Below are 13222 nucleotides of genomic sequence, written 5' to 3'. Positions count from 1 at the left end.
TCTTTGCCTTTTAAAAAGATGCCCTTACAAACTGGGCATTCCTTCTGCTATTTGCCTCTCTGCTGCTGCCAGTGCCATAAAAAGTGAGGGTTGGCAACACGGAGGAGAACAGCAGCTTTGGTTCATTTGTCTTCATCACTTTCTCCTGTTTGTAGAAAGGGTTGCGATGCTAGCATGTAAGCATAACGGATTAGATTTTTGACAAGATGCAATCTCATGGAGAGAAAAGCTTAAAATTCAATTATAGTTAAAGTTTAGCTTGCTTTCAGAACCCCTGAAGTTTACATCAGTCCTAAACAATACCTCTAGCAATACAGCACTTGATGGAGAAACTGCGCCATGTGTCTTTCTGTTCTCATCAAAACTTAAAGCCAAGGCAGGAAGGAAGAAGACTTTGCGCCAAAGTTCTGCACCTAAAACTGTATACAAGTCTTTTGTTCTTTGTGTAGCTAGTGCAAAATCCAAAATTATTCTGTTTCCTAGGAATAACCCAAACTAACACTGTGAAGTAGTCAGAAAGAGACCAACCCATCAACCAAGAGAGAAAACTGTTTTACATGACCACTGAAATTTTCACTTTGTTGAATATTCTTTATCCATATTTCTGAAGAATCAGTGCTCTGTCTATCTGTATCACCGCACACTTTATAGGCCTTTACCACTGGACACAAGGCCCGCATCACCTATTCTTGCTGTTGATGCACATCTATCTCACAAGACTCACGCAAACAGGAAGACAAGGACTTTGTTGTGAAGAAGACCTTACCATCTGTCTGATGAAGCTGAAGAGCTTTATACCTAAAAGGATCTGCGAGGCCACAATGAGCTCTGAGTATAGGAAGTCCTCAGGTTGCAAAACCCACTTGCCACATACTGCAGAAGAACAAGGGGAAGTTGATGTGTTTCATTTGCAAAATAATAATGCAATAGTAAGGCAAGACGGAAGAAGTTTCAGAATTCATCCAACAATTTTGTTGCAGAGCTTGGGAGTGGTATTTGAAGAGTAAAACTCCTGGAGACAGGAATGAGACACGAGACAGGGACTAATTGAGACCCCTATCATAATGAAATCACAGCTTTTTTCCTGGGTGAGTGCTTTGGGGAACAGATGCTTACAGTGTTTCTTACTTGCCTGCAGACTGATGGCTGACCTCCACGTGGGGCTAACGTAGAGGAGGTCATGGCCACTGCTTTTGGTCTGGGTCATGTTTAGCCAAATGCCACAAACCCCACAACGAGGAAAGTCACACCACCTCCTGCAGCATGGGGAGGTCAGTAGAGGCCCTTGAGGGACAGCCTTACATTTCAAGCAGAGCTTTTGTCTCAGATTTACTTATGAGCCCAGGACTAAATACGCCATGGAGCGTACATATACTGAGAATGTACAGCTCCATGACACTCCATCGGGCTTGCAGCACAGCTAAGGCTTGCTTTAATCTGTGTCATACCGCAGCGGGCTCCAAGGGACCGTGTGCCGTTCAAGAACAGACAGACTGAATGAGTGGGCTATAGACTTCTCCGTGCCCTTCCTCATCTCCCTGATTACGAGTTGAGCTGTAAACTCCAAAGGCATTCCCAGAATACGGCAGTGACTTTAACAGACTGGCTCAAATCCTAACGTGTCAGTTCAGAGCTGACTGGATCATTATTAATTTATTAAGTAACAAACAGCATGTCAAAAGTGTCAGTGGGTGCTGAAGCCGGCATCCATATCATGCTGCTCCTTATTAATACTATCTGTGGCAACAAGATCCACTATCCGAGTCTCAGGCAGGCGCTGCTGGGTAGCTGCATTTGCCTTATCCCCACAGGCACTGGCTTGCTGGATGTTTAAGTGTCATGCACTGGTCACTAGCAGGAAATATTTTTTTAAAGGAAAGTTTAATTACTTTCATATAAAACAACAACAATTCACATTTTCTCTAGCTGCTAGCAATTTTGATTAGTAAAAAAGAGCCGACCCTCTTTACTGCCTGCATAATTGAAGAATCATACTGTTCTTCCTGTGGTTTTTCTTGCTTATGATTTTCCATTGTAATCCATTAAGTGTTACGGTATTAGCAGGGATTTAACACACCGGGTTTAATCAACAGTACTTCTCATACATCAGCATTTGTGCTCAGAAAACTGTACGTTAAATAGTGGTTTTAGCAAATTAACTGAACTTTCCCTCTCAAGTCTGCACCTCCTAATTACAACTTTCCTTGTTTTGATATAAAATACTGGCAAGGTCAAACCCTGCCACAGCACTTGCAAATCTCCTCAAGAGGCTCACAGAAATGGTCTATCTGCTTGTACAAACCATGACTGCAAATGTGTTCCGATTATCTACATATTTTGTATTCATGAGGTTTACAGTTCTAGCTTGCAGCCAGGAAAATTGCTTTGATTTTTTTGTAGGTCTCTGAGCAGAAGGCAAATACAAAATATAATATGCTTACTACCACACGCATTTCTTTAAACTCTTGCTACATTTCCCCTGACAATTCATTTTCCATCAATCCTCCTGTCCTGGAATATCTCCCTGAAATTTGCTGACATGGCAGCAAAGGACATATTCTGGCTGACATCTTTTAAAATTAATTCTACCAAAGAACATTTATTTCTTCTCTTGTACCTAAAAGCAACTGGACTTCATTCCTGGGTCAGAGAGAAACAAACAACATGAATAAATGGTCTTCATCTTCAACACATTATTATTTTGTGACACAATGGGTAGGTTTATCTAACTGTAACCTTGAAGTACAAATATTGAGCCCAGCTCTCATCTCACAGTCATCAGGCTAGTAGGAGCTGACCAAATGCACTGTTATTGACAAACAATACATTCCGCCACTTAAATTGATACAGGCTCAAATCAATTCAGTAGAGCTTCATGGAATGTGCATCGTGGCTTTATTTCCATAAAAAACCTAGAAAAAATATGGCCTTAAAAAAGAGCCACAAATAGCTCAGCAGTCAGGGCATTCAAACGGGCCATGGGATACCTCCAAGTGTCGCTCCACTCTGGAGCAATTCCAGAGTATACACGAGGCTGTCACATTGCCGGTTTGCTCCAGGAGTGTGAGCGTGACTGAAGTCTGTGGAAACACTTCCAGTCCTACCAAAGGGTCTGGACCAATCTTCAATAGTGCCACCAACCACCTCCAGCATGCATAAATGCCGTTTGTCCCCTTCTCTGAAAATTAGCTGAGATAAAAAAAGCGAACTCCAGCCTCACTGGCTGGTGCTTTAGTCCCTGCACCTTACGTCCGTGTTGCACCCCTGCCTCGCCTGCCACATCCCCAGCCTCTGAGCGCACACTCCTCCTCTCCAGGCCTTTCATCAGGAAAACAGCAAAATGGCATTGGAGGTTTTGAAAGTTTTCCTATTTATACTATGATTCAGCTTCTCTCTTCTCATTTCCAGTGAGTTCAATTTTGGCTGGGCAAAGGTTTTTCAAACATAACGTCTACTACCGGAGCCTGTTACACTGTTTTTCTTCCTAAAAAAACCTGCCTAGCCAGTTTCATCTAGGAGAAGATTAATCTACTTTGATTAAGAATACCGAAATCCCCATCCTTCTCCTTAATTTTGTGCCTTCATTTCATATTCTAGCTCTAAATACCTGACCTGAATTTCAGTAGGATGTTAGCATGACTCTGAGGCTCCCTGAGGAACAAGGGAGTTTTTCAACCCTAGCCCATCACTACTGCTGGAATACTAATATTTTTTGCTGTATGTATTCCAGTCCATTTGATAATTATATCCACCGTTATGAGGTGCAAAATCCAGCACATAATGCAGAGTACAGTTGGCACATTTGCATTTAAGAAACTATCGTATATACTAAAGTCACTCACACCCTGCTGGAATTTTAACAACTTTTCCTCCACGAAAAATCCTCAATAGCATTATGCTGTTGGTTCATTTTGTCCCCCCATGACTTACATCATTAAAGTAATCATGTTTTAATAAAAGAGAGTGCTTGTTTAAAAGACAGTGAAGGGAAGCTATTTTCTTGACTTAGTTTACAATTTGGAAGGGCTTCAATAAATACAGTACACCAAGTGCTGAAGCAAAATAGATGCAAAAAGAGGCCTTCTCTCCGTAAAACACAGAATGGCTTTCGCAGATGTATGTCCGCAGCACACAGTACTAGCAACTGGGTAAGGACAACAGTCTGTTCAGCGTCATCTTCAATACAATTTGTTCCCTTTGAAGCTTAAAATCTCAATAGACGGTGCAGAAGAGGAGATTGTCTCCTGCTGCCAACTATTAGTATTTCAGCCCAGTCAGGCAGCAAAGGAGGATTTTTCTAATACTGTAACAACAGGTGGGTGAGCAGTGTGCTCGTCCAGGATGCAGAGTGAAAAATGAAGGTACATGTAGCCATGTTCGCTGCCTTCTGCCGCTGCCACCGGAGAAGGCAAGCTGCAAGCTGTTGTCTTTTGTCCTCTGAACAGTTACGAGGAGCCTGGCATCTGGAAACAGTCCACAAAGGGCTACAACTCTGGCAGTGGTAGTTCACTCCGGTGAACTAGATTTAGAGGAGGTGCCCGAAGGGCAGCAAGCCCACGCTATCAGCGCACAGCAGCACTGCTGCCGATCCCCCTGCCAGCCGGTGCAAAGGACGGCCAGGAATTCCCCACAAGCTGCTGTCACAGCTCTGGCATTCAGAGCAGACACAGCCGGAGGAGATGCTGAGAAACAGGCTCAAGGGATAACCAAAAATGCCGAGTTTTGAAAGATGAGGGAGAAAGAAACAGTGAGGATCAAGGGTAGCAGAGGAGGCGTTGGAAGGACAAGACAACCTGGAACTTGACCATTAAAAAAACAATTGTTAAAAGTAGCAAAATGCAAATTTGGTGAAGTGAGACTGCAAAAGAAATGTTCAGTGGAGATTCAGGAAGAAGAGAGGAATGAGCTGTATAAAGCATTCCCAGAAATGTGGAAGCAAAAGCATGGGAAGGCATGAGATAAACGTGAAAATTTGTTCTGAGTCTGAAGAAATTTCTTTAAGCATGACATGTAAGCCTGCTGAATGCTGACGGGAAGGAGATAATCAAAGAGGTGTTTCCTTTAAAAAAAAGCTCCCTTCTGTACTACAGCTTCCTTGCAACTCAGTGGGAAGCATTTGAACAAGACAAACCAACACACGTAAGTCACTTCTCAGCAGAGTAAATGAACTCGCAGCTCCTCGTGCTGTCTGTGCCTGAGCTACCCACCCCGAAGCTCATTCAGGCATCCCCATGCTGCGCTGCAGCCAGTTCCTTACTGTAGCATCAGCATAACCGAGCTCTGAGAAATAGGAGCCTTTACAGGTACCTGTACACCTTCAAATCCAGAAGGCTCGCCACCTTCCCACTAATCTGTTGTACAGGCTACTGTACTTCACAGAACTGAGTTGGGGGCGATGAAAAAGCTATTTGTTGTCATAGAAACAGTAGGACTTTTGTGCGACTGTGCAGGCTGATATGTGAGGATATTATTGTTTGGCCTTTTTCCAGGCAACCAGACTGAGAAACGCTAAAAAAGCTTCAAGAGAAGCCCCTGAAATTTTGCCAAACAATCAGATGGACAATTTCCACAAACACATTCAAATATTTGCCAATTGTTGGGGATAAATTTGAAAGGCCCTGGGTATGGGAAACACTGCTGATAAAAAATATATTCTTGACCCAAAAAAAAAACAAACAAGGAATGGACATCTTGTAAGGCTCCAGGAAATGTCCAAAATCTGTAATAGGCTATGAATAGGCAATTAAACCAACAGCCAGTTGTCTTCACTTCCCACCACTCAGCTGAGGTTAATATTTTAAAAGCCTATAGTTAGCACGGTAATTAAGGTTAATACCACAAAAGCAGATATCCCGGGGGCCTAACAGCTGCCAAAGAGCACCACCAGCTGAGAGGAAGGTAAGGTGTTTATGACTTTTCCTTTATGTTCTTTGTAACTGCAGAATGCCAGTATCAGTAGATCATTAAACAGAATGCTAGTGGTGACCAAACCTCCTAACGCTCCAGGTAAACAGCTGTGTTCCCCTCACAGCTCCAGAGGAGGACAGGTTTCCACCTGTGGCAATTCGTAGGCCACAGAAATATAGAGCAATTGGAAGTCATTTAGATCACCTTGTTTACTTTGGAAAAAAACAGTTTTCTTTTACCAGAACATCTCCCTCCCCCACCCCCCCCATCATAATTTTCCCTAAAATATCTTAATCCTCTTGCAGAGCAGTATTTCTTGGTTATGACAGACTGGAAAGGTAATTCTGAAGGTCGTATTAGTTCATGGAAAAGGGGGATTTTTTCACTATTTCATTTGGCAAAAGAGTTAGTACGACTAGGATAGATTATGCAAAAGTTCACCTGGATGCTGGGCACAGGTGGGGGGAAAAAAGCAGTTTAGAGTATAAAGGTGACCTCTTAATCCATCTGCATTGAAATTTCCCATTCTTAACACAACAGTCCAATTTTCTCTCCATCTGTTCCAACTAGTTCAAAACCCTGTCCCATTTAGCATAGAAATCACCGCTCCCTCACTGGAAGCCAGACAAAATGATCCAAACGGCCTTACATGTCCTGTGTGAAGAAAAAAAAAAAAATAGCCCTGTGGCTCGCAACCAGCCTGTCTGTGTCATGCAGGCATGACATCATCTGACATCTATGACATCATGTGACATCTATGAGTTAATGTCCAACTGTTCTATTGCCCCATAAAAATATTATCTGTTTTTCTCACTGAAGGAATCTGCTTCTATTATAAAATACATCTTACTGTTCTCCCGTCTCCGCAGAAACAGCCAGAATGCCTCAGGAATTGTAAACATGCAATTATTCAACTTTCAGCTCTCTCAGGCTATGAAACTGGACTGATGAGACACTAAACTAAGCCATGAGGAAAGTAAAGCAAAACTGCTGGAGGAGCAGTTTGGGTGGGAGTGCTTTTCTTATATTTAACGTCTAATTTCTCCTTGGACAACAGCCTAGGGCTGCAGCCAGGCAAACGGCCTCCTCCTACGCCAAATCCAGCATCCGTTCTCTATTCCAGTTTCCTTTGGCGGGTGTAGGCCCTTATTCAAATTAATTGCCGGCTCCAGGAGCAATCTAACGCAATGCAGGAGGGCACAAGCCTTTGGGAAAAGAATGGCATGTGAAAGACAAAATTGTCAGTAACAGGCTAATAATTTACACTGTAATTGTTTTTGTGTTATGTGTATAATTACGTAAAACAGAACAGCAGGGTAAATTAAAAAAAAAAAACCAACCTGCCATTTTCTATATTCTCCTTACTTCATCGACTATTCAGACTGATGCCACTTGTTAGAGCTCAACAAAAGAGGGGATCTGAGAAGCCCCCGGTGATACTATTTCTGACCTAAGCACAGAGTACAGTCACACAGTGACGTTTGGCCTACACTCCCCTTCAACAGCAGTCCTGTATGACCGTCGGCTGTGGAAAATCCAGCCCAAGCCCTTTTCCTTTCCCTCTGTATGCTGAATAAGTACTTTTTACAGACAAAGACAAAGGGATTTTGATTAGATATGCCACTTTTTTCCAAGAGAGGAGTCATGACTTTCAAAGCCCATGAGTTTGGGCTACATACTTGATCAGAAAAATAATCCATTCGCTGTCAAAGCCTCTGATTATCCAAGCAGAGTAGCGTTGGATGCTCTGCTGCATCTGTAGCTATTCACTGACTTAGACTGTGGTTCTTCACTGGACTGTACTGAGACAGAGATGTCTGTCACTGGAATTTCTAGACATTACGATGATAAATAGCGACATCTTCATGCAGACAAACATGGCAAAGTCCAGTTGGTTTTGGAATTATCCCCCATTTACCAATGATATAACAACGGCTATTAACTGACGTGACACACTTTTACTTTGCAGAAAGACACAGAATTATTTTGATGTGATAAAATATAGTGTGATCCGGAGTCCCTGGACACCCCTTGGAGATGTGGAATGCAGTGAAAATACAACTGTATTGCATCTAGACACTTAAAGGGTTGCAAGTCAAGTATATTTCTTCCTCTTGTGATACACTTACCTCTGTTAGCTAAACTCTAACAGGAAATTCAGGTCTATTTCAAATACACATAATAATCTCATGGGCATTCTTATACTGACTTAGGTCCCAGAAATGACAGGACATGTCTACTTCAGGACATATGAAGCAAACTACAATGACAAAGTAAAAACTGTAGTGCTCCCGTTGTATGCCTTTGTGCCACACCTGAACATGAGAAAACAGCAAATTTGTTGAGGTGAACACTTCCACAGAATGTTTTCTCAAAGCTAAAAGCAAATTCTCAAAGGTTTCATGGCCGTCTCATTAGATGGCAGAAAAACGAAGGTGGTCTGCATATAAAAGATAAGGAGTCAGGCTGAGAGATAAGCAGCAGGTATCACTGGGCTGAAGTGAACCTCTGAAACTGCCCTGCATGACAGTTGCAGGCTTGGGAAACTGGTGAAGCTATGAATTTTTCTTCTGTCATGTCCTGAAGAGGGGCCTTCCCTGACTGGGGAATCAGTTTTCTGCAGGAAGCAAATTAATTTCATTGCAAGAGTGACATCCTCCCACTCTCCCAGATGCCACAGATTCTATGTTGGAAGACACCAGGGCCTGTTATACGGCTAGACTGGTGAGATACAGAAAAGACAGGTCAGATAAATTGCTTCTAACTAACCAAACTGAAATTCTCAGATCCAGAGATTATTCAGATTTTTCTTCAGGAAAGAAGCGATGGGTCTCCAAGGGAGAACCATATGCTTTGCCTGGGTGAAGCGATGAGTGCTGCGGTACCAGCTGGAAGAAATCTGGCAAGAAACCTGCGGATAACCAGAATCTGCAGCTAAGGAAAAATAAAGAGTAGACTTTGCACAACAGAGAACACTGACGGTAGTTATAAATTCTGCCCCCCCCGCTCCACCCCCTGCCTTATGTATCATTTATATAATGCTAGAAAATTACAGTACTAACCAAAGAGGGAAAAACTGGAAAGAAAACAGCTGATGTCATGGCTTAATATATCAAGAGAGTAAGGTTAAAAAAAGGATGATGCTAAAGTATCAACTGAAAAGCTGATGTTGCAAATTTTGGCTCTTGTTTGACTTTGCTTTTATATGAAAAGCTTATTTTGATTTTATTTCTTCTTCTTTTTACAGATTCATAATTTATTGCTGCAATATATAAAACTTGCTGCTCGTGTTTTTACAATGGAACTTTCATTTAGTTCCTGAGGTTGGAAAAGGTGTATTTATCTGCCCTCTGCTGGAAACACACAGCAAAAATACAGTCCTGTCAGCACTGTCTTACCAGCACAGTGCGAAAATGGTTCCCCCTTCACATATAGACCACCTTCATCATGGATTCAGCAGTTACACACGGGCTAAATTTTATTTAATGTACCGACTCAAAATAAATTTTGTCATATTTATCCATTACTGACTTTACTCTGCTACATAAATGCTGGGGTCCAATCTAATCCCACTTAAACTGGAGTAAATAAAATGTACCTCTGTGGAAATCAAGGGAATTATACTATTACAAAACTGTCTAAATGAAAGCTGAATTATACTGTTAGAAATGTACCTGGTAAAATATGGATTGCCACATTCACAGATAGAGGCACTTTACATATATTCTGTCCGTGTCTGTGGAGATACAGGACTGATCCAAGTGGATGAAATCCTAAGTCACCTGAAATTAAAAAAAAAATATTGCTGGAAATCTGCTTATTATTCATCAGAATTTTTTTTTTAAACTTTCTGCAGACACTGTGTGTGTCTGCGCCCAACCAGCTTGTTCACAAGAGCTCGCCACGTATCCATGCGGGATCATTAGGAATGACTGATGGATTTAAAGATGAAGTGAAGATCACAAGAAGAGAGAGGGCTCAACAAAACCACATTCAGAATGGAACTGATGCTACTGATCAAAACCAGGGGTAGGCAGGCCTATGCTAGACCAGCTACCCCTCGGACAGTGAGGAAGAAAAGGACCTGCCAAAAGCACTGAACACGTTCAGCCCCATTACCTCATTTACCATTCTTCTGAGGTCATTCCTCCCCACCATCAACATTATCAGAAAATGTTATTTTTCCTTAAGCATTTGCTTCTATTATCTTGATTTCCACCAGTAGCTTTAGCTTGCTTTCTATTCCCCCCCCCTTTTTTTATTTTTGAGGGAAGACTCATACAGGGTTTCAAGCATCTGAGTGAAACATGGATTTTTCTAGCAGCAATGCAATAACTGATGAGTGATGGCAGCCACAAAACAGATTTTCATGCAGTACTACTACTTTTTTTAGCCCAGGTCCAACTGCGATATCTGTTAGACCATCATCCTAATTAGAATTCTAGCTAACGTATGGGAAAAAGCGTGGTTAGTCAAAACTGACAGAAACAACCCACTAATTAGCACACAGATTGCAGCTTCTTTTGCATCTAGCTCATCGCCTCCTATAAGCTGATGCAGACCCACCAAACCTCAAAGAGCCCAGATGTTTTTCCAAAGACAACCTTTAGGATTCTAAGGCATATATGCAGCACTGCTCTTTGCGCTTGACTATACGGGCACTTGACATTAATTCGGTTAGTCCATATGCGGTAGCAGATCTTCAGCATTCAGAGGGTGGATATTACCATAATGAAAAACACAAAAATACTGCGCTGGCCATCATGCAGCACTTCTGGGCTTGGCTTGGCTTCACCTAATGAAATGCTTCACCCTCTGTGGTTTTTTCTTACTGATGGAAAATGACATCATACTCAAAAACAACACAACTGTCTCCTAATTTTATCACTTTTCATGATGCTTTGATCCTCCTAGTCTTATATCCATAAAAGATTTTTTTTTTGTTTTTTAATTTGCTTTCCTCACAGAAACATTTCACCCCCCATGAATTGCATCCTATGGGCTTCACTTTCATAACAAAACTTACGCTAGAGAAACACACGATGGTAAAGCCACTTAAATAAAACATTAGCCTGTACTCTTCTACCTTTCATGCTGTTATTGTAAATTAATTTTTAATCAGTTCCTACCCCAGATACATTCCTCCTTTAAACATACACTTATCACGTACTGTTAAAAGCATTTCTAAAAGGGCAATTTAAACACAGTGCCACAGCTGTTCCTTAGAAGCCCTCTAATTCACATTTATCTCTGGTATCAGCTTCAGCCACGATGCTCTTCCTTTTTACAAGCTTCTAGAAGTGTATTCGAGCTGTGCTTGGGATGACAACCCATTTCTGCCTTCAGGGCTTGCTGAAAGGGATTCTGTATTAAACAGGGGGCTTTCAAAGCTGCAAAGAGCAGTTAGGAGTCCATCTACCACACGTATTTTAGAAAGTTCCTCCTAACATTTTATTTGGTTTTTTGGGTTTTTTTTTTAAACATAGAAGTATAAAAAAGACCCAGCTAGCTACACTGCTATAAAGTTTGGTCCTCTTCTGTATGACTGCAGCTTTCTGTTACAAAAAAGGTGAGGAGGAGGTCCATGATTCATAATATGTACATGAAAAATGACAAAATATACAAAAGCCACACTGCTTCGCAATTATCTTTTCATTGTAAACTCTTCTGCTGTTTCTCATTGGCCAAACTTGAAGCATTCTGCCTTTGTTTACCACAGAGCTGTCTGCATTAGACTAAGGTTTTTTGGGGGGAGAAACAATGAAAAACAAACAAACAAACAACCTCAAAATCACCTCTTTCTCATCACTGCGGATTTATCACTTTCACTGGGAAGTTCTGACATGCCTACCTTTGAAGTGGGTCCAGCTGAGAAGTATACCTTTGTTATGCTTTGTCACCACCAAAATCTGACTAAATCCTCCCAGAATCTTCAGTAAAAACTTAATGGACTTTGGGAGCTGAATTATCTGAGGAATCTCTCCCACTGAGGACATTCCAGCACTTCGTACCAGGCAATGAAACCATAAACACAGCAGCCTACAGACAAGGCTGCAACACCCGGGGTGGGACTTCCCAGGAGTCACTTGTCATAAGCAAGGGTGCCCTGTGGTGCAAGGGGTGCTCTGGGCTTTCTGACTTCATGACCGTTTGGCTTTACAACTTTAACATTATGCCCAGGTAGCCTTTATTATGTAATTGCACAATACACGACAGCAGAGTAAGACGGAGGAAAACACGCATTTTGCAAAAGCATTCTGTATTATCGCTGCTTTCACTACTAGGTCAACTTCCAGTGTAAAGCTTTAAAACCTTGCCATAAAAATGAACACTAACAGAATTAAACGTTTCAGGCTAACACCCATTTCAGAGCAGCAAAACCCCTGCTGAACCTTTCGATACCGCAGGCTGTACAATACACAAGCCAGCGGCACACCTGCGCGTCTGCCCACAGTAACGCTACGGACACACACGAATTCCACACAGAAGGAACGAGGCCCACAGGTGGCACAACCTGCAGCACCGCTCCTCTCCTTTGGGGAGCTTCCCCCCCCCATCATTTAGCCTGTAACAGTGGAAATGTATTAACCATCCAGACGCAATGCAAACCCCGTCCTTTTCTCTGCAGCCAGGCAGGACACGACTGATGGGTGAGGCTCAGCAGAAGGTTTGGGGCCTAGTGGGGATTTATTCCATTAGGACAATGCTGTGAAATACTTGTTAAGATTGTTTATCACAGCAGTACATTTCTAAGCTATTGCCAAGGATGTCTGGGCCAATCAAATGATATAAATAAATCACAACAGGGTCCAACTTATGACTTGGCAATTTTGGACCGAAGTGAGCATATGAGGTTTAGAGGCTGATTGCGTCCGGGAGGGGAAGGAAGGAAAATTTTCTTTTCAGTAACAGCGAGCGAGGCAGAAGTCATACCCTTTCCATTCATGATCAGCTGACAAACACTGACGGCACAGCATACAACCAAGCATCATTAATCCCAGCCAGTTAGTTATCTCCAGTGTACGCCCTGTTCTTTAACTGTTATTGCCGTTCTAAAAGGAAAATTAAAGCAAACCCAGAGGGACGTGATCTTCTTGCTGAAGTTCATACAAGCTTCAGCTGACACGAGGCCTGTGCAGGGTATTTCTAGAGCCATAACGTCTTACAGACAAAACCAGAGATTTTAGGGATGGATGATATCTGCTAAGCCATCTGTTCTTTTTCATTGCCAAGGCAAAACTATTCCTACTGCATATTTATTTGACTTTTACATTAGTCTTAAATACTCCAGCGGATGGAGCTTCCACTCTTCCCC

The 13222-nt window shown here is 42.1% G+C and overlaps 1 long non-coding RNA gene across 1 annotated transcript in view; it reads right to left on the bottom strand.

The window, feature by feature from the left end:
- The window catches only part of LOC135313986 (uncharacterized), a 443735-nt gene that overhangs the window by 424290 nt on the left and 6223 nt on the right, over positions 1 to 13222 (bottom strand). The window contains exon 2 of the long non-coding RNA XR_010373508.1: positions 9582 to 9689. This is a non-coding gene — a long non-coding RNA (uncharacterized LOC135313986). The remainder of the gene's footprint in view (positions 1 to 9581; positions 9690 to 13222) is intronic.

Source organism: Phalacrocorax carbo, chromosome 6 (assembly GCF_963921805.1).
Source record: "Phalacrocorax carbo chromosome 6, bPhaCar2.1, whole genome shotgun sequence".
NCBI classification, from domain to species: domain Eukaryota; kingdom Metazoa; phylum Chordata; class Aves; order Suliformes; family Phalacrocoracidae; genus Phalacrocorax; species Phalacrocorax carbo.
Note: the sequence above shows the minus strand (reverse complement) of the source record. Positions and strands in the feature narration are given on the sequence as shown.